Source organism: Peromyscus maniculatus, chromosome 1, assembly GCF_049852395.1.
Source record: "Peromyscus maniculatus bairdii isolate BWxNUB_F1_BW_parent chromosome 1, HU_Pman_BW_mat_3.1, whole genome shotgun sequence".
Lineage (NCBI taxonomy): Eukaryota > Metazoa > Chordata > Mammalia > Rodentia > Cricetidae > Peromyscus > Peromyscus maniculatus.
The window spans coordinates 21161289-21187055 of record NC_134852.1 but is presented as its reverse complement, the minus strand read 5'-3'; the positions used below and the strand labels follow the sequence as shown (position 1 = coordinate 21187055).

General features: G+C 41.5%; 1 pseudogene; it reads left to right on the top strand.

Annotated features, from left to right (window-relative positions):
- The first annotated feature begins 9210 nt into the window (after nucleotides 1-9210).
- Nucleotides 9211-25543, top strand: LOC143274441 (NACHT, LRR and PYD domains-containing protein 9B-like; annotated as a pseudogene).
- The last annotated feature ends 224 nt before the right edge of the window (nucleotides 25544-25767 follow it).

Below are 25767 nucleotides of genomic sequence, written 5' to 3'. Positions count from 1 at the left end.
TGTCTAATTGGCATTAAAAACAAAGCAACACAAAATCCCTTTTCCTAACTATGAGAAATAATCTTAAATGTTTTATATGTCTATAAACCTTAGATTTATTCTTTCAAAGAGTGATGGAAATTCTATTTTTTATCATTATATCTTTGTTCCTGTTGGATTATCCTGTCTGCTACCTTGCCATCAGACTGTTATAATCTTTCTCTTTTTCTTTTAAAAACATTTATTATTATCTGGTGTATATGTGTGCATGGGTGTTGGTGTGGGCACACACATATCACAGAGCATTGGGGATGACAAGAAGAAAACTCTGTGGACTCAATTGTTTCCACTAATTTTTATGGGTAATAGAATCTGAGATCTTGTCATCAGGCCTTAAAATAATACTTTTACCATTGATCCATTATGTAACCCAACCATTTCTTTATAGAGCCCTATTTACTTCATTTATAATTTTATTTAGATTGTTTCTGCTAATTTATAGTTTTCATTCTACAAAAAACGTTGCTTTTATGACTTTCTGTTTAAAATGATGTCATTAGGTTTGGAGAGATGGTCCATTGCTCAATGGCAGTTGGTAAGTTTTCAGAGGAGTGAAATTTGTTTCCCAGAAACTACACCAAGTGACTCATGACATGCTGTTACTTAAGATTCAAGGGAACTGACACCTTCTCCTCTCCTATGCCAGTATACCTACACATACAAGTAGTCACAAATGAAAAAAATCACAAAATATACAAAAATAAAGCAAATTTTTAAAAATTATTTCATTAATTATAGCTTTCCAGAGCCTTGCATTTTCTCTCAGTCTCCATGTATGCAATCATAAAGTGAAGCATTTCTATAATTGATATTCAAAGAATCTATCCTTTCCATCTATTTGCTTGAAGGACTAATGATCTGTGATGTTCATGGTATCTTTGTGATCTGTCTCTCTGTGAAGGGTCTTTAAATAAAACTTTTCACTGTTTGATAATTTCATTTTTATTAAGAGATTTTATATTCATTTTATGTATCAACGCTAACCTAGCAAGTGAAGGACCTATATGACAAGAACTTTAATTCTTGAAAAAAAAAATTGAAGATGTCAGAAAATAAAAAGATCTCCCATGCTCATGGATAGGAAGGATTAACATAGTAAAAATGGCAATCTTACCAAAAGCAATTTACAGATTCAATGCAATCCCCATCAAAATACCAATACACTTCTTCACAGACCTGGAAAGAATAATACTCAATTTCATATGGAAAAACAAAAAAACAGGATAGCCAAAAAAATCCTGTATAATAAAACAACCTCTGGAGGCATCACAAACCCTGACTTCAAGCTCTACTATAGAGCTACAGTAATAAAAACAGCTTGGTATTGGCATAAAAACTGACATGTGGACCAATGACATTATTCCGCACACCTATGAACATATAATTCTTGACAATGAAGCCAAAAGTGTACAATGGAAAAACAACAAATGGTGCTGGCATAACTGGATATCAATGTGTAGAAGGCTGCAAATAGATCCATATCTGTCACCATGCACAAAACTTAGGTCCAAGTGGTTCAAGCACCTCAACATAAATCCAGCTACTCTGAACCTGCTAGAAGAGAAAGTAGGAAGTAGTCTTGAACACATTGGCATAGGCGATCACTTCCTAAATATAACACCAGTAGCACAGACACTGAGAGAAACAATCAATCAATGGGACCTCTTGAAACTGAGAAGTATTTGTAGAGTGAAGGACATGGTCAACAAGGCAAAGCAACAGCCTACAGAATGGGAAAAGGTGTTTCCCAACCCCACATCTGACAGAGGTCTGATATCCAGAATATATAAGGAACACAAGAAATTAGATATCAAAATGACCAACAGTCCAATTAAGAAATGGGCTATAGAACTAAACAGAATTCTCAACAGAGGAAACTAAAATGGCTGAAAGACATTTAAGAAATTGTTCAACATCCCTAATTATCAAGGAAATGCAAATCAAAACAACTCTGAGATACCACCTTATGCCTGTCAGAATGACTAAGATCAAAAACACTGAGGACACCTTATGCTGGAGAAGATGTGGAGCTAGGGGAACTCTCCTCCACTGCTGGTGAGAATGCAAGTTTGTAAAATCACTTTGGAAATCAATATGGTGCTTTCTTAGAGAATTGGGAATCAATCTCCCCCAAGATCCAGCTATACCACTCTTGGGCATATACCCAAGGAATGTTCAATCATACAACAAGAGCACTTGCTCAGCTATGTTCATATCAGCATTGTTTGTAATAGCCAAAACCTGGAAACAACCTAGATGCCCTTCAACAGAAGAATGGATAAATAAATTGTAGCACATATACACAATGGAATACTACTCAGCAGAGAAAAACAATGACATCATGAGGTTTGCAGACAAATGGATGGATCTAGAAAAAATCATCCTGAGTGAGATAACCCAGACTCAGAAAGACAAATATGGTATGTACTCACTCATAGGAAGATGCTAGATGTGGAACAAGGATGACTAGACTGCTACTCACATCACCAGTGAGGCTACCTGGAAAACGGGACCCCAAGAAAGACACGGAGAAATGGACGAGATCTACATGAACAGCCTTGACATGAGTGGAAGCAATGAAGGGCGAGGGTCGAGGGAAAGAGAGTGGGAGATGCTAGCTGGATCAAGAAAAGAGAGGGAGAACAAGGAATAGGAGACCATGGTAAATGAAGACCACATGAGAAAAGGAAGAAACAAAAAGCAAAAGAGGCCCACAGAAATCCACAAAGATACCCCCACAAAAGACTGCTGGCAATGGTGGAGAGACAGCCGGGACTGACCTACTCTGGTGATGGGATGGCCAAACACCCTAATAGTTGTGCCAGAAACCACATCCAAGGACTGAGGAATCTAGATGCAGAGATCCACGGCTAGGCCCCTGGTGGAGCGCTGGGAGTCTAATTCGTGAGAAAGAGAAGGGTTTATATGAGAGAGAATTGTTGAAACCAAGGTTGGATAAAGCACAGGGACAAATAACCAAATGAATGGAAACATATGAACTATGAACCAAAGGCTGAGGGGCCCCCAACTGGATCAGGCCCTCTGAAGAGGTGAGACAGTCGATTGGCTTGATCTGTTTGGGAGGCATCTAGGCAGTGGTACCAGATCCTGGGCTGGTTACATGAGTTAGCTGTTTGAAACCTGGGACTTATGCAGGGATGCTTGGCTCAATCTGGGAGGAGGGGACTGGACCTGCCTGGACTGAGTCTATCAGGTCGATCCCAGTCCTTGGGGGAGACCTTGATCTAGAGGAGGTGGGAATGGGGGTTGGGGTGGGGGGAAGGGGAGGGGGGCAGGAAGGGAGAGAACAAGGGAATCTGTGGCTATTATGTAGAAATGAATAGTATTGTAAAATAAAAAAAATAAAAAATAAATTAAAAAAAGACCATGATAAATGAAGACCACATGAGAATAGGAAGAAGCAAAGTGCTAGAGAGGCCCACAGAAATCCACAAAGATACCCCCACAATAGACTATTGGCAATGGTCGTGAGACAGCCGGAACTGACCTACTCTGGTAATAGGATGGCCAAACACCCTAATTGTCATGCTAGAAACCCCATCCAATGACTGAGCAAACTGGATGCAGAAATCCATGGCCAGGCCCCAGGTGGAACTCCAGGAGTCCAATTGGCAAGAAAGGGGAGGGTTTGTCTGAGCGAGAATTGTTGAGACCAAGGTTGGATAAAGCACAGGGACAAATAGCCAAACGAATGGAAACACATGAACTATGAACCAATAGCAGAGGAGCCCCCAACTGGATCAGGCCCTCTGGATAAGTGAGACAGTTGATTAGCTTGATCTGTTTGGGAGGCACCCAGGCAGTGGGACCGGGTCCTGTACTCTGTGCAGGAGTTGGCTGTTTGGAACCTGGGGCTTATACAGGGACACTTGGCTCAGCCTGGGAGGAGGGGACTGGACCTGCCTGGACTGAATCTACCAGGTTGAACTCAATCCTCAGGAGAGTCTTTGCCCTGGAGGAGATGGGAATGGGGGATGGGCTGGGGGGGAGGTTGGAAGGGGGATTGTTCATGGGAGGGGGGAGAGCAAGAGAATCTGTGGCTGATATGTAAAATTAAATTAAATTATAAAAAAAAAGAATTCCCAATTGTCTCACCAAATCTGCCAATGATAACAAGATGATGTGAGGCTGACTGCTTCTAAATAGAACAGTAGAAGCCCACAAGCACTTTTCAAGTGTGGCCGCAGCCCAAGGAAGGGGTTCAGCGAGAGCCCAACCCACCAGGAGAAAAGAAGCCAAAGAGCCAGCCATCTACATGAGGGGGACATGCAAAAGCAACTAACTGCTGTGGCATTTGGAGCTCAAATACCTGTGTGTGTAATTTGCTGCCGAGAGGCTATAACAGAAAAATCCAAAAAGAAAGAAAAACCTAGCCAGTGGAGTAGTGACTCCAGGCACCTGCAGCTCCAGACTGTACTGGTGGCTGCAAAGTCAGAAGCAAGTGGCTTTTTCATGAATTCATGCCCCAAAAGATGGACATCAGGTGTAGCATAATTTCTATTTGGCCTTAATAATAAAAACCCAGAGTGAGATATCCCAGCAAAAGCTGCAAGATCAGAGAAGCAGAGCAGCTAGCCACTACAAAGACTTCTTACCTCTAGGAATCCTCAGACTGAAAGGGCCAACCTTCTGTCTCCACCTTGCCTTATCACTTCCTCTCTCCACCCAGGCATATCACTTCTATTTCCTCTCAAGTGTTGGAATTATAGGTGTGCATCTCCCAAGTACTGGGATCAAAGGCATAAGATCCGAGTGCTGGGATTAAAGGTGTGTGCCACCACTACCTGGCCTCTAGTGGCTAGTTCCTCACTCTGATCTCCAGGCAAGCTTTATTTGTTGGAGCACAAGCAAAATGTCACAACACTATGTGAAAATGTGGGCATGCTTGTACCAAGGATTGACTGTGGAAGTGAGAAGACAACATCAGGTCTTGAGCATTGCTATGTACTTTGTTTGAAATGGGGTCTCTTTTTTCTTGTTCATCCTTGTGTATACCAGACCCAAGCTTCAAAGAATTCTGTTACCACACCCATCTATAGAAGGAGCATTGGGGAGACAAGCAGAGGCTACATCACAAGATTTGTGTGATTTCTGATCATTAAAACTCAGTTCCTCAAACATGTTTGGACAATTGTTTCCACTGAATCATCTCTTGAATTCAGCTTTTAGTCGCTTTAAGTGACTTAACTCCATCATATATTGCATAGTTCACTTTCTCTTTACAAATTCTCTGTAAGGCATTTACCTGGAGCCTTCCATCCAGTCTTAGATTCTTTGAATGTATGTTTAAGGCTGGTCTGACCCTTTCTGAACCTTCTCTCCTGACTTGATCCAGTGAATCCATCAGGAAATTGGAAACAATGTAAGTGTGCAAAGGAGATCGAGACATGAAGAGCGAGAGCACAACCAGAGCAGAAACTGAAGATACTGAGATTATGGAGAACACAGCAGAGCAGCACTGAGAATGTTCATGAAGCTTTGTATAGGCAGAAGGCTACTCGTGGAATGTCTCCAATTATCAGTGTTTTTGAGGTTTCAGCCTCAAGGAGACACTATTGAGAAATTTTGGAACCTTAGTTGTAGATGTCAATGGGAGGAGATCTCCCATAGAAGGAGTTAGATAGTTCTCCAGAAAGGGTGATAAGAAAAAAGTCCAAGACTAGCCATGCCTGAGCGACCCTGTGGCTTCCTTTGTTGGTGTGAGTAATTTTCCCAGAACATGCTCTTGTCCTTGCAACCTGCCAGTAAGATGTCTCCTAATGTCATCAGGGGTAAGTATGTGATGTGATGAGTTTGCTAATGAACTTGATTTTATCAGTTCACTATCTGTGTGAACTCAAATATCATGTGTGTCTCAAATATCATTGAGTTGAATGCTGAAAATACAGACTAGATTGATAATTCTTAGTAAAGCTGTTTGCCATTTGCAGAAGAATGAAGAATATCAAGCTGATCCCATTATCATGCTTTGTATTTGACATTTTCTTCCTTCCCACACACAGTCCCATATAGATCATGGTTTGAGCACATCTGTGGCTGGCTGTCGATGAGAAAATGTGATAACTTCCTGATACTGAGCTATGAAGACTTGAAAAGGGTAAGCATCATTCTTACAGGCACCGCACAGTTAATAACTAGAAGAAACAGTACTTCAGCCTCTGTTACCTTGTTGAAATAGATGTGGTAATCAAGAAGATTACTGATAGTTGTGAATTCCTTTTGTTTGTATTTTTTCTTCTTTACTATATTTTATTATTTAAAACAATTTTATACTTCGATGTATTTTGATCATATTAATTCCTTCCCAAGGTCTTTCCAGATGTTCCACCCCTATTTACTCATCCAAATTTAAGTTTTTCTCAAAAAAAAAAAAGAAGAAACAAAAACCCAGTACAATAACAAAATCCCCCAAATAAAAGAAAGACAATATTATTCCCGGCTCTTTTGGTCCACTTGTCCCCTTTCTCTTGCCTCTTCTCCCTTGCCCCACTCTCCATCCCCTCCTTCTCTCATGATCCAGTCTCTTCTGCTGGCCATATTCAGTCTACTATTTATTTTCTGTCTCTGTTCGTCAGCATAGAATCAACCATGTGACTGGTAGCCATCTTTACTAAGGTTAAAACGAGTATATGGCATGTAACTTTGCCATCATCTTTATTAAAGTGACCCTGTGGTATAAAACAACTAAAGCAATAGTTACAAAACATTTTATTCACACTGAGCCCTCTGCTAATTATTGTATATCTTTTTTAGATTAAGAAATCAACAGCAGGTCTTCAAAATATTTTGGATTAGGAAAAATTTTTGTAAGATGATAAATTCCCAAGGTTGTAAAGATATGTTCAGGTTAACAGAAACTGATTTACAGATTTTTGTCTAACTACTTAGGCCTTTGCTGATTTTTCAACACTGAGCTTCTAGAAAATTTTAGATAAGAAACAAAATGTTTGATAACAGGGCAGTATTTGTTAAACCTTATATTATGAAGTTCTACTCAGATTAACAAAACTCTATTTAGAGATTTATGTCTAACCAGTAACATCTTTGTTCTGTTGAATACTAGGCTTTAAGAATATGTTAAATGGTAAAACATCTGTAGTGAACTTCTGCCCTCCAGCGTTTTCCCATTGTGCTGTAAGCCTGTATTCAAGACCTCCTCCCTCCTTCAATAAACAGTATTCAGTATTTTAAAAAAAATAATATGTTAAATGATGAGAAGCATGTGTTTGTTTGGTAAATAAAAGATGTTTGACGTGTAAGGTTAATAAATTCTTAACATCTACTCAGGCTTGTGGAAACTATCTTTAAATTACTTATCTAGCCTGTTTTCCTTTGCAGCTTGATGTGGGTGCTGGGAACTGAGTTCAGTTCCTCTGCAAGAGCAATATGCGCTCTTAATCTCTTACCTACTACTCCAACCCATATGTATGTATTTCCTCATTTGTGGAGGTACAGTTGAGCACATGTGGAGATCAGCGGACAACTTGATGGAGTTGCTTGTGGGTGCTGTGTGCCCCCATCCATGAGCCATGTTGGCAGCCCAACACTCAACATTTCATAATGTGTGAATATAGTAATTCTTTTTTTCAAAATACAATAATAATTTAATGGCATTCAAAAGTCTGTACGGATACCAATTTTCCTTTTTGAAAATTTTTTTTGCCACCACACGCATGCAGTTCCTGTGGTGGCCAGAAGAGGGCAGGGATCCCTGGAGCTGAACTTAACAGTGGCTGTATAGGTGTTGGGTAGTGTACCCAGGTCCTCTGGAAGAGCAGCGAGTGCTCTTAACTTAGTGAACATTTATAATGCACCACACACTGATACATGCATGTCCCACTCTCAGAGAAGACAGTAAGCCCTTGCCCTCAGAACGCCTGGTGCCAGAAATCAAAATATATATATCAACCTGTGGTACTGATCATGTGCCAGTTGCCTGCTAACTATCCCCATGAATGAACAGAGAAACACTTTCTATTAATCTCATTTGGCTTAGGATGTTGACACAGATACATTAATGTATCTAAAACAATGATATGCATATGATTTAACCCTGGACAACTTGACACCCTAATTTGTTACCCATAGACTTGAACTCATATAACCCCAAAGTTCATTTCTCTCTGTCCTGTTGCCTGAATAAAATATTGCTTTGACTAAGCATAGAATTATAAACATGTATATCAAACTGAAAATTTTTAAATAGAATGACTTCTAAATGACTTACTGGAGGTATTAGATCTGATACTGGAGGTATTAGTTTTAGACTGAACAACAGCATTCTGAGCTCTAACTCATGAAATTATGTACAAATGAAGTACTTCTGGATTTTGTCCTGGGGAGGTACCATGCCCTTTGCAAATTTGGAAAGCAATACCCAGAATTCATGCTTTATAGTAGCTGTTACTCAGAGGTGAGTTTCCAGTTTGGTCATAATGCTTTTACAGTCGACATATCAAATATATTATAACCTTGGATGCAGCAAAATAACTGAGTGTCTGGGGTTTGAGCCTCATGCTGGGCACCAAGATGAGACTGGCTGGCTGGTGAGTTGTTTTTCTCTGTCATTAAAGAATGTAAGGGAGGAAAGGGTTCCAAGGAAAGTGAAAGCAAGGTTTATTGGCATTGTAAAATATTTTTTGGTAGAGAAGGGATCCAATATATGGAGACCGTTGACTCTAGAAGGTTCCGAGGTTTTTCTTTAAATACCCCTAGCTTCTGGAGACCTCCCTTCTCTATTGGCCCTGAAATATTCATGTACCCCCTTTAGCATAGAAATTTGAGTTGGCCATGAGTCAGTCAACTCTCCCATGCATGCTCACAAGCACGGGAAGAGCTGCATACAGTAGAGGTCTCTATCTAGAGGTGTGGGTGTAGAAAGAACTCGTTGGTTGGTTGGGTTAGGGTGGGGCCCAACCATTCTTCATTTGTAGTGTAACAGGAAGAAAAACCATATCAGATGAAGGGAATAGGAAACTTACTGCAGGGGAAGGGGTGGGTGGCTCTCCTCCTTTTCTTCTTTCCTTGGGACTCATGGCCTCACTTGATCACCCAGATGGGTAGATCATTCACTATATGTGTATTTAAAAAAAAAAAAACTGTGATTCATTCTCAGGAGGATCCTATTCCTAACTGCCTTGTATTCTGATTTCATCCAACTCTGATAAACGAAGTCCATACAAAGAGATTATAAAGACTACATTTCAACACATATGATCCAATGAGACCTTCATTCTAATGGATGATGAAAACTACCAAATAAGTGTAGAAGAGCAGTACAAGGCATTGCAAGAAGTATTTTATTGTCCCTCAGAGCCGGTCACTGAAGTTGTACTAGGTTGTAAAGGAAAAGGAATAACTACTTTCTTAAGAAAAGCAATGTTGGACTGGGCATCAGGAAACTTATGACAGAATAGATTTCTTCATCTCTCCCCTTGCACTTAACAATATCAGAGAGTTGAGCTTAACTCAGCTTATGTTAACTAAGTTGTCTGAGTCTTCAGAGACACTGGAAGATATCTGATCTGATCCAAAGAAAATCTTGTTTATCCTGGAGGGACTTGAATATCTGAAATTTGACTTGGAACTCAGGACAAACTTGTGCAATGACTGGGGGAAGATGCTGCTGACACAAATTGTCTTCAGCAGTTTGCTACAGGAAGTAATGCTCCCAGGATCCTCTCTGCTTCTTGAATTGGGAAACCCAAGTGTACCAAAAAATCTAACCCTTGCTGCGGTATCCAAGGGAGATAGCTATTCATGGATTCACTGACGAGACCACAAAGTTCTATTGTATGCGCTTCTTTGCGCAGTAACTAGAAAGGCGTACAAGTCTTTGATTATTTAAAAACAATTCAACAATTACTCACTTTATGCAGAGATCCTTATATATGCTGGGTGTCCTGTAGTATTTTAAAGTGGCAATGGGACAGGAGAGAGGAAATAAACTTAGTTGATGTAACAGATTCAATTATCTACACATGCTTTATAGTGAGCTCATTCAGATCAGTGTATGACAACTGTCCACCTAATCAGAACAGAGCACCATCAAAGACCCTGTGTACCTTGGCTGTAGAGGCAATGTGTAAACAGGTATTTGTGTTCAAGTGTGAGGATCTCAGGAAGAATAAAATATTGGAATCTGAGGAGGCAGTGTGGCTGGGAATGAATTTTCTCTGTACTAAAGGTGACAACTTCATGCTTTCCCATTCTATACTACAGTCGAATTTCACTGCCCTGTTCTATTTCCTCAGACAAGAGAGAGGCACAGCTCACTCTGTCATTGGAAGCCTGCCCCAACTTCTAAGAGAAGTTTATGCTCATGGCCAAACCATGGCTCCTGACAGGGATATTTGTGTTTGGAATTGCCAGTGAAAAAGTCACTGACATACTGAAACCACACTTTGGTTTTATACCATCCAAAGAGATAAAACAGGAAATCCTCAAATGCTTTAGTAGTTTGAGTCAAGCAGAGTGTAGTGAGAAACTGATGAATGCCCAGAGTTTGTTTGTGAGTCTACTTGACAACCAGGAAGAAAGCTTTGAAACAGATGTGATGGATCTATTTGACGAAATGACTGTTGATATTAGTAATGTTGATGCATTGTCAGAGGCTACATATGGTCTGCTGAAATCTCAAAAATTAAAGAAACTTCATCTGCATATACAATACAGTATTTTCAGAAATCTATAACCCAGAAGACTGTGACTTAGAAGAATTTGAATACAACAAAAGGTAAGCACAACTCTGAAGCTTGTCTTCAGTTCTTCCAGTTTTGCCTTAGCGTTCATGCATAATTTTATACATGTGTTTGTGTGCATGCTGTATCCATATGAATTTGTGAACAAGTCAGAGGAAGATGTGGGGTGGCTTTCTTTGTTGTCCTCTGCCTTCAGCCTTTGAGAGAATCTCTCACCACCCTTGAAGCTCACCATCTTGACTAGGCTAACTGGCCAGATGAATACCAGGGTCTACCTGTCTCCCTCTTCTTATGTTGGGCCAACAGCCTCAAGCCACCATGCTCAGCTTTTTAGGTCAGTGCTGTGGATCTGAACTCAGGTCCTCATACTTGCACAGCCTACATGCCTACCCACTGATCCCTCTCTCCAGCATGGCATTTCCTAACTTCTTACACCTCTATGCTTGAGTGTTTAGATGGCATAGTCAGGAAGCCTATCTGTTGAATCTTGGCACTGTCGTTTGGAGCTATGTGGCCCTGGAAAGTTGTGTCTTGAGTTCCTCCATTTATACAAAGAACAAACTTGTGACAAGGCCAGTTGTGAGGTGGAAATGTGAGCAGCTTTGTTGCAGTGTCTGGCTCTTTTCCTTCATCCATAGAGTGTTTAGTGTCCTGGTGACTACACTGGAGAAGATTCTGGGAACTCGTGTCTGGTTTGAGGCTGTGCTCATACTACATTGCTCTAGTTGCTTTGCCTTGCATTGGCTTTAGGCTACTAGCTCATACTTGATCTTTCAAATGTGTAGCATCTTTGATGATATTATTGGGCGTAGCTTGCTACTCATTCAGGAGTCCCAAATATCTACCCGAATTCACATAGAAATCATGTTTTCTCACTTCAAGAGGAGACCCTAGAGAACAGAGAAGGCTGGGTGTCTTCAACAGTGATATGTACCTATTAACAATGAGTCTTCCAAAGACTCAATCTAGTTCACCTCATATCAAGCCATGCTTCTTTTTTATAATTTTTATTCAATGTATTCATTCACAATTTCATACCTATAGGTAATGCATTCTGGTTACTCTCACCTTCTACTCCATTCTGTTCCCCTTCCACCCCATCACACTAACTTCTTCTTTATGAGATCCTTTCTCACATTCACGTCTTTTTGTTGTGTCAGATGTTGAGTTTAACGAGGGCTATCAGTGTGTGTATGGGTTTGGAACTGTGCATTAGACCCTGGTGGACTGACTTGTGGGTACAAAACTGGAGAAGGCTGCTCCTCCCAGAGAATCCACCAGTAGTCATGATGTTAGCAGGGAGGGGCAGAGCTGTGTGAGGCTCTCCCCAGCTTCTGATTGACTGGTAACAAGCCCGATCTTGTACAGGCAGTGGCTCTTATGGGATTAAGACCACAATGGCTACACCATGCCCAGAAGATGGCATTTTGTAGCCCACAGTGCCCTCTCTCTCCTCTCTGTCTCTGTCTCTTGGTGCTCCATTTCCTTTTTTTAAAGATTTATTATTTTAAGATTTTTTTATTTAAGATTTATTTATTTATTTTTATTTAATGCATATAAGTGTTTTGCCTGCATGTATGTCTATGTACCATGTGTGCCTCATTGAGGGGGTTGGGAGTGATCTGCCTATCTTAGGAATGTCTCGAATTGAATTTAGGCACCAGCGAATAATGATGTGTTATCTCATTGCAGAAAGGCAATAAAATATTGGAGTATGTTGTGAAAAATTTTCCGGGACTTGCAGGTGTTAGATCTGGACAGCTGTAATTTCAAGGAAACTGCCATTAAGCATCTCTGTGACTCGATGTATCCATCTTCTAAGAATCCTCTGACTGTGCTTAAGCTTCAAAGCTTGTCATAAGTTTCATAGGCATCCATCCTTTAAGTAGATAGAAAATATTCTATCTCTTCCTTGAAGAGGTTAATGCATAAATACGCGCAGAAATAAATCCAAAGTAGCAAAAGCAATAGCCAAGAGCCACATACCTGAGGTTTTTCTATGTAGGGATTTGTAAATGTTTATACATCGTGTGTGTGTGTGTGTGTGTGTGTGTGTGTGTGTGTGTGTGTGTGTGTACATACATGTACACAGCCAACAGGAGTTGAATATGTTCTAGAGACTGCAATAAATGTTAAATAAAAATCTAGTTTTTTTAGGTTATTTTGATTGTGTCTATGTATGTGTGCATCTGAATTGGGTCCTCTGGAGTGAGAGTTATAATAAATCATGAGCTGCCTGACATGGATAACTAGAATGCCCAAACAAGCATAGTTTGTGAGGCAAAGTGTGGAAGAGGATGTCTACAAGTTGCTTTGCCATGTACCCCCACATCCTGGTATAATTCGCCATTTGGCCTTATTGCACAGGTGTCCCTTCATGACTAACTTTGGAGATGGTACATTATTTCACACTCTTCTTCCACTACCTCACCTGAAATCTGTGAACCTGTATGGCACCAATCTCTCTGATGGTGTGGTTGAAAATATGTGCTCTGTGCTGAAATGACCAGCATGCAGAGTGGAGGAACTACTGTAAGTCAGTTCATTGTCTACACTCAGTAATTTCATTAAAATTACTTTTTTTTTTGTTTTTGTTTTTGTTTTTGGAGACAGGGTTTCTCTGTGTAGCTTTGCGCCTTTCCTGGAACTCACTTGGTAGCCCAGTCTGGCCTTGAACTCACAAAGATCCGCCTGGCTCTGCCTCCCGAGTGCTGGGATTAAAGGCGTGTGCCACCACCGCCCGGCAAAATTACTTTTAAAATCACTTTTAAGGTTTATCTTTGAAAGTTCTGACTTGCATTAGCACATATTACACAAAATGAATTTCATTATGATAGTTTCTTTTTCTCTTTATAAAAGTGTGTGTGTGTGTGTGTGTGTGTGTGTGTGTGTGTGTGTGTGCGCGCGCGCGCACGCGCGTGCGTGTGCCTATATGTAGGTACCTTCAGAAGCCAGAGAGGGCTGTGAATTACCTGATGTGGGTTCCTGAATTTGAACTCTAGTCCTCTGTTGAAGCAGCAAGTGCTCTTACCTGCTGATCTGCTCTCCACCTCCCCCATGACACCATTTCGCCCATGTTTATAGTGTACTTCGATCACATTCACTTGTGTGCCATTGGTTCCCACTCCCTTCGTTAAATTTCCCCTTGCATTTTGATGACTTCCTTCGTTTTCTGATGGCTTGAACACCAACATAATAGCATATATGGATTGTATTACACTCATTACTTGGTGTGGGGGGCAGGGCACCTGGGGAAATCAGAGGTCAGCAGGCAGAGGCACCTTGTGAAAACTACCAGAAGAGAAACAACCCGTAAGCAAAACTTCCACGTGGCCTTTGACAGGAGGCTAAGAAGAAAATAGGAGGCAGCCCTGCAACTGCAGGGCAATGTGGAAATGGCGTGAGAATGAGTTGAAGTCAACAGGGTACTGATGCTCTTAAGCTACATGATAGCTCAGAGTGAGTTTATCACCATTGGTGCTGTGGTATGGCAGCTCATGCTGAGAAACTTGCATTGCAGTCTTTTCCTCTGGCTGTGTACAGGAATTACAAACCTTTGTCATTTCGTGAGAGCTTGGTGATGGTGGCAGAATCACTTCTTCTGATATTTGGACTGTTGCCTTGATTCCTGACACAAAGCTTCCCACCTCTTGGCGTTCTCCAGGTGATAGGATCAACTTGCATTCTAATGAATGGTCTTCGGTGGGCAACTGCATAGTAACCAGTCCCCAGAAGAACCAAGCTGGAACCATGTTCTGTAACTGTCATTCTCGTCCCCCATCCTCAGTGAGAATGTTAGTTTGGAGTTAGCCTATCATGTTTACATGATAAAGACTCCATTAAAAAAAAAAAACAAAAAGTTTGGAACATTTTATCCTACTTTGTATTAACTGTCACCTTGACAAAAAGAACAACATCTTGATTTAGTGATTGTCTTTATCAGATTGGGCATGTCTATGAGGGATTATCCTGATGGTTAATTAATATAAGAGGGTACAGTCTGCTATGAAGAGGTATGGTTCCCTGGGTGGGTGGTTCTGGTCTTTGTAGGAAGTCTAGCTAACTAAGCAAGAAGCAGCTCCTTCATGATTCTTGCATCCGGGTTCCTGCTCTGACTTCCTCAATGATGGACTGTGACCCGGAAGTATAAGCCAAACTGTTTCTTCTCTAACCAGCTTTGGTCAGGGTGTTTTATCACAGTGATGGGATGAAAGGAGAACCAGGGTTCTTCTAGTTTGGCAAATATATCCATATGGAGCACTCTACATCCATAAGGCAATTTGCACGTACTTGGGATCCTTCTAGATCTTATTTCATGCTTGTGATCTGTTTCTATTATCTTCCACCATATCTTTTGAATATACTAAACTGACAAGGGAGATAGCAAAACCCATAAGTTTTATGATCTCCTCTGTAAGTTAAACACAAGGAGCAGGTTTTAATAATGTCAGAAGCACAGGTCTAACACAATGGGCTTTCTCACTGTTAACTGAAATCTGAAGGGGAGGGTCACTGTGATGGACTCAAGAAGTGTGTGTGTGTGTGTGTGTGTGTGTGTGTGTGTTACAGTGATATTGGTAATCAGACATACTGGGTTACAGACCATATTTTAGTGATGGGGTCTATCTCTGCATTAAAGGGGAGGACTTCTACCCACTACATTCCAGGAACACCCTATCTCTCTGTTGGTTCTTGTGGCAATCCATAACCTTACCAGCATTTCCAAATGGATCCCAGAGAGTAAAAGTCACCCATAGCTGAAAACCACTGGCTTGGGCTTATTCCCAACCAGTAGAACTCTGTAATTCACAATGATAGTCACAGAATTATACTTACAAATTAAATAAGCCTATGATGTAGGTGTGGACTGGTATGTACAGTATTAGAATCTGGGTCATTTGTTTGAACAATAGGTAGTCTTACATAGATCACCTGAAGATGTTATTCCTAACCTGTGACGTGTACCTCACATGTAGGTTAGGGAAATGTGACATCTCAAGTGAGGCTTGTGGCATGATTTCTACTTTTCTAACCTACTGCAAGGTGAAACATCTCTCGTTGGTTGAAAAGCCCTTGAAGAACAAATGAGTGATGTTACTGTGTGAATCCTGAAGCATCCAAGCTGTGTCCTGGAGACACTGATGTGAGTTGGTTTGGGAGAGCATGCCCTGGAGATATTGCAGAACCCTGCACATGGATGCAGCCATCATAAAAGTGGTCAAATACCCACTAAGGAATGCATGAGGACAAGGGATGTGTCACTAGACTCAGTCACTTGTCCATGCCTCAGTTGCCAAATCAGTAAGTGGAGCAAATGCAAACAGATACACCATGAGACCAACTTTAGACAAGGCAATACTAGCTCTGAAATTCCTTATATATAATTTTTAGCTTAATGAATATGAATATTATGGGGGTAAGTGATGCCCCTGGAAAGAGATTGGATACCAGGCAAGAGGAGAATATGAGGAAGAAAAAATTCCTTTCAAAGGCAGAGCTTCCTCCATCTTACCTAAGTCACTGTAAACTATCTCCTGTCCTGAGGTTGAGGTTGGTTGCTCATGGTAGCAGAATACCAGACTAATATTGGGATCTAATTGCTAGCAATCAACGGAGTTTATTTAATGATCAAGGAATTTATTTGGGGATTAACTCACAACCATAGGAGATTTATCATAGGGTCTAGGAGAGCTGAGCTATGTCCCACGCTGAATGGCTTGGTCCAAGACTTCAGCATCCAAACCACGATGTAGCCAAGAGACAGATGCACATATGCATCCTAGGTTTTACAAGTTCCCCAGTGGCGATGCCCCAGGGGCATGTTCCTCAAGGTCATAGGCAGGTGTAACAGCTACAGCTGCCTCACTAGGGTCAGTGCTTCAGGGCATGGATCAAACAGCTACCCACCACAGACTATTGTCCCATGGAAGCCATAGTAAATAACTTTATTGTTCCATCAATCAAAGGCCTTGGGATGGGGAATTACTCAAAGATACCTGGGTTCATAGAAGAGAAAGATTATACAAACACAAAATAAGTTGTGTCCTCTCTGACCATGAATTCATGCAGTAGAATGTACCCATGCAGCTTACAGACATGAACATGAATATGAAATGTAAGAACAGTGAATATGGACCATTATGGAGACATCTATTTATGGAAGAAAACTAGTGCAGATTAAGTAGCTCTTTCATGAACTGCTTATGACTAGGCCAGAAATGTTCCATATTCCATTTAAATTTACTTTGGAATATTTGCATATCATGAGTCTTGGTAATGGTTCCTAATTCCAAACATGAAATTTATTTGCATGATATATAAAATATGTGCACATGCCTTGGAGACAATTTTATGTAATACTTTCAGTGCCATTGTGTTTTGATCTGGGCTGTATACATGAGAGCACTTGTGGAATTTTCAAACTGTGTACCATGTGAATGCATGAGCAGCAGAAGCCTGAAGAGGTCAATAACCCCCTGGAACTATGGTTACAGGAGACTTGTGAGTACCATGTAGGTGTTATGTGGATGCTTAGAACTGAACCCCGTGTCCTCTGCAAGATCAGCAAGTGATCTTAAATGCTGCACCATGTCTCCAGTCCTGATGTGCAACTTGTAAAAGAAAAGGAGAAAGATGCACTACAAAAAGTTGAAACATATTTCAGGAGAGATAGGAAAAAATAACATTAGAAGACAAAATTATTTAGTTATTTAATTACTAGTTATTATAGAGTAGCTTGAATTAAATTACACATGGTGACTAGTAATTATAAAGAACTGCATTAAGCATGAGTTATTTCAAATAATATCTAGTCTTTAAAACACTAGCCTTTAACCCACACAAATAACAGGATGAGGAAAAATATTTAAAAGAAAATTGCAGGACTGGGCTGGGTAGTAGCTAGGTTGGTAAAACCCTTGCCACTCTAGCCTGATGCCCTGAGTTTGATCCCCAGAGCCCATGTGAAAAATCCAGGCATGGTGACACACTGCAGAAGTGGAGACAGCAGGACCCCTAGGGCTCACTGGACAACCAGCCATGTCTAATAAATAAGTTCCAGAAAGTGAGAGACCCTGTCTCAAAGGAGGTGGGTGGTGTTCCAGAGTGTGACACCTAAACTTGTGCTCTGACCTCTACATCTACATACACCTGCACAGAGACATATACACACTCATGGACAACAAAAAAAATTTTAAATGTAATGGAAGATATTTCACGAGGGCAGGATTCTGCAACATGGTGAATTTCTGATATAGGTGGAAGAATTAGTTGATTGTTTTGCAAGTAAGTTGACAAATCAGTCAATTTTGGAAACATTTGTGGTGATCTACAACCTCAGGTTTTCAAAACTTTTGTTTGAAAATGTTTCCATCATGTGTGTATACCCACACACATATGGAGGACAGAAGAAAACTTGTGGAAGTTGGTTATTTCCTTCCATCCTGTGAGATTGAACTAGGGTCCTCAGGCTTGGTGTCAAGGGCCTTTACCTGCATGTGGAGCCATCTCACCAGCCCATTTCAAAATTTCTTCATGCAACATGGAGATTTAGTATAGGGAGAACATGACAGTCTTTGCAGAGGCATGTGATGCTGTGACAATGAGTGAGTTGCTGATGTGTGACCCTCTTTGCAGGTTGTCGTGTTGCTGTCTCAGCTTCAATGCCTGTGGCCATCTCTCCAAAGCCCTGTTGTGCAAAAAATACCTCTCTCTTCTTGACCTGGGGTCAAACATCCTGGAAGATACTGGATTGAACTTCCTGTGTGAAGCTTTGAAGGACCCAAAGTGCACCCTTCAGGAGTTATGGTAGGGCTGTGTTCTCATCCGTTATGGGGAATGTGGTTTTGGATGTTGGTGTTGAGGAGTAAGTAGGAGGGGAGAATTGTGTGAATGTCAGTGTCTCCACAGAGTCTGTGGTGAAGTCGACCACTCATGACCCATCTGTGGGTCAGCATTCACATTCACCTGCTCTCAGCATTTTTGACCAGTTGTGAATCTGCATTAACCACTACCTATGGCGGAAAAAAAAGGGGGGGGCTTCTTTGACCAAGGCTGTGAGTACAAATCTATGGGTATAAATGTAAACATTTAGATGGCAATTTCACAACATGTCCATTTAAGGGAACCACAGGAACCACAGTAGCTTTCCCCGTTGAGTCTGTGGTCTCCTTCGCCATGGGATTTTGACAATATTTACAGCAGCGGACATTAAATCTCCCCTGTGGAACAGGCATCATAATCCAATAAAAAAATTATTGGCTATTCCTATAACTACCAGGCCTGTGTTATACCACTGGGCACAACTTGGTTGGCATTTTCATGTGTTCTGGAGACACCATTACCCAGCTCAGGTGATTACAAACACTGCCTCACACATACATTACCCATAAATGTTCACTCCCAGTCTAGAGTCAAAAATGGTTCTGAAATTGATGTATGGAATTATAAAACCAGGTTACGCTTCCTAACATTTCATTTGCATTTGAAAACTTATTCCATATGTGCAGGTTGATTATGTGAGGGCCTGTGAAGATGTTTTGAACATTCTGTGAGAAAAATGGCTCATGCCTCTGCCCTGTTGACTTAGGTCCTTTAGTGGGGTTATAAAGAGTAATGTGCAGGCAAGGATGAGATGTTGAGAAGGGCTGGGGTGTGGACACAGGGATAAATCATGGTGAGAAGGCTGTGGTTGGTGCAGTATTGACTGAAGGGGAGGTTGGACAGGCAGGGGTTGAAGTGGGCAGCAGATCTAAAAGAGCCTGGCAGAGCTCTGTATTAACTCTTTTTTTATTTTAAATATTTTTATTTTATAATTATTTTAATTTTACATATCAGACATGGATTCCCCTGCCTCTCTCATCCCATCCCCCAGCCTTTTCCCCAATCCACCTCCCCCATTCCCACCTCCTCCAAGGCAAGGTCTCCCATGGGGAGTCAGCCCAGCCTGGTAGAATCAGTTGAGGCAGGTCCAGTCCCCTCCTCCCTAAACCAAGGCTGAGCAAAGTGTCTCATCATAGGCCCTAGGTTCCAAAAAGCCAGCTCATGCACCTAGGACAGGTCCCGGTTCCACTGCCTGGGAGCCTCCTAAACATTTTAAGCTAATCAACTGTTTCACTTATCCAGAGGGCCTGGTCCAGTTCTATGGGGGCTCCTCAGCTATTGGTTCACAGGCCATGTGTTTTTGCTAGTTTGGATATTTGTCCCTGTGCTTTTTCCAGTCATGGTCTCCATATCTTTCTCATATAATCCTTCCTCTCTCGTGCTGATTGGACTCCTGGGGCTTGGCTGTAAATCTCTGCATCTGATTCCATTAGTTACTGGATGAGAGTTCTATCATGAGAGTTAGGGTGTTCAGCCATCTTATCACCAGAGTAGGTCAGCTCAGGTACTCTCTTGACCATTGCCAGTAGTCTATAGTGGAAGTATCTTTGTGGATTTCTGGGGGCCTCTCTAGCAATCTGCTTCTTCCTATTCCCCTGGGGTCTTCATTTATCATATCTCTTTCCCTGTTCTCCCACTCTGTTCTGGATCCAGCTGAGACCTCCCACTCCCCTAAGCTCTCTTTCCCCCGGCCCTTGCCCTCCATTACCTCCCCACCCCCAATTTGCCAGAAGCTGCAAACAACCTAGATGCCCTTCAACTGAAGAATGGTTAAATAAAATGTGGTATATATACACAATGGAGTACTACTCAGCAGTGAAAAACAATGACAACATGAGGTTTGCAGGCAAATGGATGGAACTAGAAAATACCATCCTGAGTGAGGTAACCCAGACTCAGAAAGACAAACATGGTATGTACTCACTCATAAGTGGATACTAGATCTAAAGCAAAGGATAACCAGATTGTATTAACTCTTTATAGTTAAATGTGACATGACTTATGGTAATGGACATCAGGCAAGAAAAAAGCAGGCAGAGAAGGTGGAGAAAATTGAGGCAGCCAGCTGTACCCTATCAGAGAGACCTGTGTTCTGATCTCAATTTGTGAAATTCAAGGGGAACTAATGCCCAAAAATCTAAGGGAAATTTTTCAAGAAAAAAATTAACCATGTAGTGTGTTGACTGCTTAAGACATTATTTTTTAAAGGGAGGGGTGGTCCCTTACTTCCAAAGTCCAGGAAACACTGAGGAAGAAGGGATAGAAACATCGTAAGAGTTTGGCAGGACTGCTGCACACCAGCCTCTTCTAGACTTGAGAAGGCAGGTACACTCATGACCAGAGAGGAGCAGCGGCTGTCTGCACAAGACCTGCACAAGCTCAAGCCAGTCAACCCTCCAGCACAGACTCATGACCGCGCCCCTAGCTGAGGAGATAGGGACATTTGTGGCTTCAAGGGAAAGGAGGGTCAGTTTTCTTCAGGGATGTGGGCCCTGTAGGTTGCATATTCTCCAGAGCATGCACCTACATCCACACGCTTGTGGGCATCCCGACTTAGACTCAGTGAGCTATTGGAGAAGAAAAGGACTTAAAGTTTGGAAAGGAATGTGGAGGAGAATGGGGAAAGGATATGATCAAAATACATTCTCTATATATATGAAATTATCAAAGAATAAACCAATAGATTTTTAAATATAAGTGTAAAGATAATGAGTGTTTAGTCATTTTTATTTTTTTAGGTAATCTTAGTGATAATGGCATGGGTGGAACAGGCAGTGAGAACAGATGAGCATCAGATATGTTCATGGGTGAGCTAAGATGTAGGATAAGCTTTAAGTATCTCATAGAAGTGAGTAGGGACACAAAAGGGAGAGGCTTAAGATTATGAGATTTGTGACAATGACATTATACTAGTATTTACAAGTTTGAGAAAAGCCAACACTGTATTAAGTTATAATGTATGAATAAGGAATAATAAACATCATGATTAGGCATTTAAACAATGAATGGCTGAAAACAGTCATTTTTTTATTATTATTATTATTATTTTACAACACCATTCAGTTCAACATAATAGCCACAGAATCCCCTGTTCTCCCCCTCTCGCCCACCCCTCCCCCCAGCCCACCCCCCATTCCCACCTCCTCCAGATCAAGGTCTCCCCCGAGGACCGGGGTTGACCTGGTAGACTCAGTCCAGGCAGGTCCATTCCCCCCTCCCAGACCGAGCCAAGTGTCCCTGCATAAGTCCCAGGATTCAAACAGCCAACTCATGCAACGAGCCCAGGACCTGGCACCAATGCACAGCTGCCTCCCAAACAGATCAAGCCAAATGACTGTCTCACCCGTTCAGGTGGCCTGATCCAGTTTGGGGCCCCTCAGCCTTTGGTTCATAGATCCTGTGCTTCCATTCATTTGGTTATTTGTCCCGGTGCTTTATCCAACCTTGGCTTCAACAATTCTCGCTCATATAAACCCTCTTCTTACTCACTAATTAGACTCCCAGTGCTCCACCAGGGGCCCAGCCGTGGATGTCTGCCTTCAGATTCCTCAGTCCTTGGATGGGGTTTATGGCACCACTATCTGGGTGTCTGGCCATCCCATCACCAGAGTAGGTCAGTTCCTGCCGTCTCGCGACCATGCCAGCAGTCTTTTGAGGGGGTATCTTTGTGGATCTCCGTGGGCCTCCCTAGCTCTGCTTCCTCCCCTTCTCACCTTCTCATGTGGTCTTCATTTACCATGGTCTCCTATTCCTTGTTCTCCCTCTCTTTTCTTGATCCAGCTAGGATCTCCCACTCTCTTTCCCTCGACCGTCGCCCTTCATTGTTCCCACTCATGACCAGGCTATTCATGTAGATCTCGTCCATTTCTCCGTGTCTTTTTTTGGGGTCCCGTTTTCCAGGTAGCCTCACTGGTGATGTGAGTAGCAGTCTAGTCATCCTTGTTCCACATCTAGCATCTTCCTATGAGTGAGTACATACCATATTTGTCTTTCTGAGTCTGGGTTACCTCACTCAGGATGATTTTTTCTAGATCCATCCATTTGCCTGCAAACCGTGTGATGTCATTGTTTTTCTCTGCTGAGTAGTATTCCATTGTGTATATGTGCCACAATTTATTTATCCATTCTTCAGTTGAAGGGCATCTAGGTTGTTTCCAGGTTTTGGCTATTACAAACAATGCTGATATGAACATAGCTGAGCAAGTGCTCTTGTGGTATGATTGAGCATTTCTTTGGTATATGCCCAGGAGTGGTATAGCTGGATCTTGGGGGAGATTGGTTCCCAATTTTCTAAGAAAGCGCCATATTGATTTCCAAAGTGGTTGTACAAGCTTGCATTCCCACCAGCAGTGGAGGAGAGTTCCCCTAGTTCCACATCCTCTCCAGCATAAAGTGTCTTCAGTGTTTTTGATCTTAGCCACTCTGACAGGCGTAAGGTGGTATCTCAGAGTTGTCTTGATTTGCATTTCCCTGATGATTAGGGAAGTTGAGCAATTCCTTAAATGTCTTTCAGCCATTTGGGATTCCTCTGTTGAGAATTCTCTGTTTAGTTCTAAAGCCCATTTCTCAATTGGACTGTTGGTCCTTTTGATGTCTAATTTCTTGAGTTCCTTATATATTCTGGATATCAGTCCTCTGTCAGATGTGGGGTTGGTGAAGATCTTTTCCCATTCTGTAGGCTGTCGCTTTGCCTTGTTGACCGTATCCTTTGCTCTACAAAAGCTTCTCAGTTTCAAGAGGTCCCATTGATTGATTGTTTGTCTCAGTGTCTGTGCTACTGGTGTTATATTTAGGAAGTGATCTCCTATGCCAATGCGTTCAAGACTATTTCCATATAAACAAACTCAAAGAAAGAAACCACATGATCATCTCACTAGATGCAGAAAAGGCATTTGACAAAATCCAACACCCCTTCATGATAAAAGTCTTGGAGCGATCAGGAATACAGGGAACATACCTAAACATAATAAAGGCAATATATAGCAAGCCAACAGCCAACATCAAATTAAATGGAGAGAAACTCAAAGCAATTCCACTAAAATCAGGAACGAGACAAGGCTGTCCACTCTCCCCATACTTATTCAATATAGTACTTGAAGTTCTAGCCAGAGCAATAAGACAACATAAGGAGATTAAGGGGATTCAAATTGGAAAGGAAGAAGTCAAGCTTTCCCTATTTGCAGACGGCATGATAGTATACTTGAGTGACCCCAAAGATTCCACCCAGGAATTAATAAAGCTTATAAACACCTTCAGCAACATAGCAGGATACAAGATCAACTCAAAAAAATCAGTAGCCCTCCTATATACAATGGACAAAGAAGCTGAGAAGGCAATTAGAGATACATCACCCTTTACAATAGCCAAAAATGACATAAAATACCTTGGGGTAACACTAACCAAGCAAGGGAAGGACCTATATGACAAGAACTTTAAGTCCCTGAAAAAAGAAATTGAAGAAGATCTCAGAAAATGGAAAGATCTCCCATGCTCATGGATAGGCAGGGTTAACATAGTAAAAATGGCAATCTTACCAAAAGCAATTTACAGATTCAATGCAATCCCCATTAAAATACCAACACAATTCTTCACAGATCTGGAAAGAACAATACTCAACTTCATATGGAAAAACAAAAAACCCAGGATAGCTAAAAGAAACCTGTACAATAAAACAACTTCTGGAGGCATCACAATCCCCGACTTCAAGCTCTACTATAGAGCTACAGTAATAAAAACAGCCTGGTATTGGCATAAAAACCGACATGTGGACCAATGGAATCAAATTGAAGACCCTGACATTAACCCACACACCTATGGACATATAATTTTTGACAAAGAAGCCAAAAGTGTACAATGGAAAAAAGAAAGCATCTTCAACAAATGGTGCTGGCATAACTGGATATCAGCGTGTAGAAGGCTGCAAATAGATCCATATCTGTCACCGTGCACAAAACTTAAGTCCAAGTGGATCAAAGACCTCAACATAAATCCAGCTACTCTGAACCTGCTAGAAGAGAAAGTAGGAAATAGTCTTGAATGCCTTGGCATAGGAGATCACTTCCTAAATATAACACCAGTAGCGCAGACACTGAGACAAACAATCAATCAATGGGACCTCTTGAAACTGAGAAAACAGTCATTTTTACTTCAATGTTTTTTAACTTTAATCTTAACATCTTGCTAGATTCTTTATATAGACATCTATATTACATATCTATATATATGATAGGGTCCCTACTCTCTGGGAGAGAATCACAACTTCTCTTGACACTTGGGACATTCTTCTTTCATTCCTAGGGAAGGGTGACAGGGAGGTCAGCATAGAGGTAAAGAAAGGCAAGTGATTGTCAACAAAACTTGGGATGCTGACATGGATCAGTGGGTGAAGGCACTTGCTGTCCAGCCTGACAACCCGGGACCCACATAGTAGAAGGTGGAGGATGGACTCCTATGAATTGACCTCTGATCTTCCATGTGCACTGTAGCATGTGCCCGTATAAACACATACAAATTAATAAATGTAATAAAAATAAACAGCACTGTCTTTTTCACTCCAGACTGGACAAATCTGCATTGACTGAGGAGTCACAGATGCTACTGCAAGCTGTGGAAATGAAGGAAAAACTGGATATCTTACATTGTCCCTGGGTCAAAGAGAAAAGCGAGAGGAGAGGTGTCCGTCTGGTATGGAACAGCACGAACTTATCTTGAAACAATGGCTTTTCCTTCGTCATATTCCTCCTGTGTACCCTGTCCCAAGTTGCACACCTGGTACTGGTAGCTGATTCCAGGGTTGCTCTTTCACAGTGTCCTGCCCCCATCCGTCTTTATACTTCCCCTCACCACTTTGCAATATTTAGATAACAAATACATTCAATAAACTCTGAGCATGTTTGAAAACATGAATGAGTCCTTAATGGCTGTCTTAGAGTGTTGGAGTTTGAACATGAAGAGACCCTGATTCTCTTACAGTTCTGGTTGGGAGTCATGTTTGTAACATGTCTACACTGGTGTCATTCTCAGTGCAGTGAACATCCACCTGAACTGCGTAGCTCATGCCGTGATCCTAAAAGACAGCAACGTCACAATGCAGAAAATGGGAAACATGAAGATCATATCTAGAATC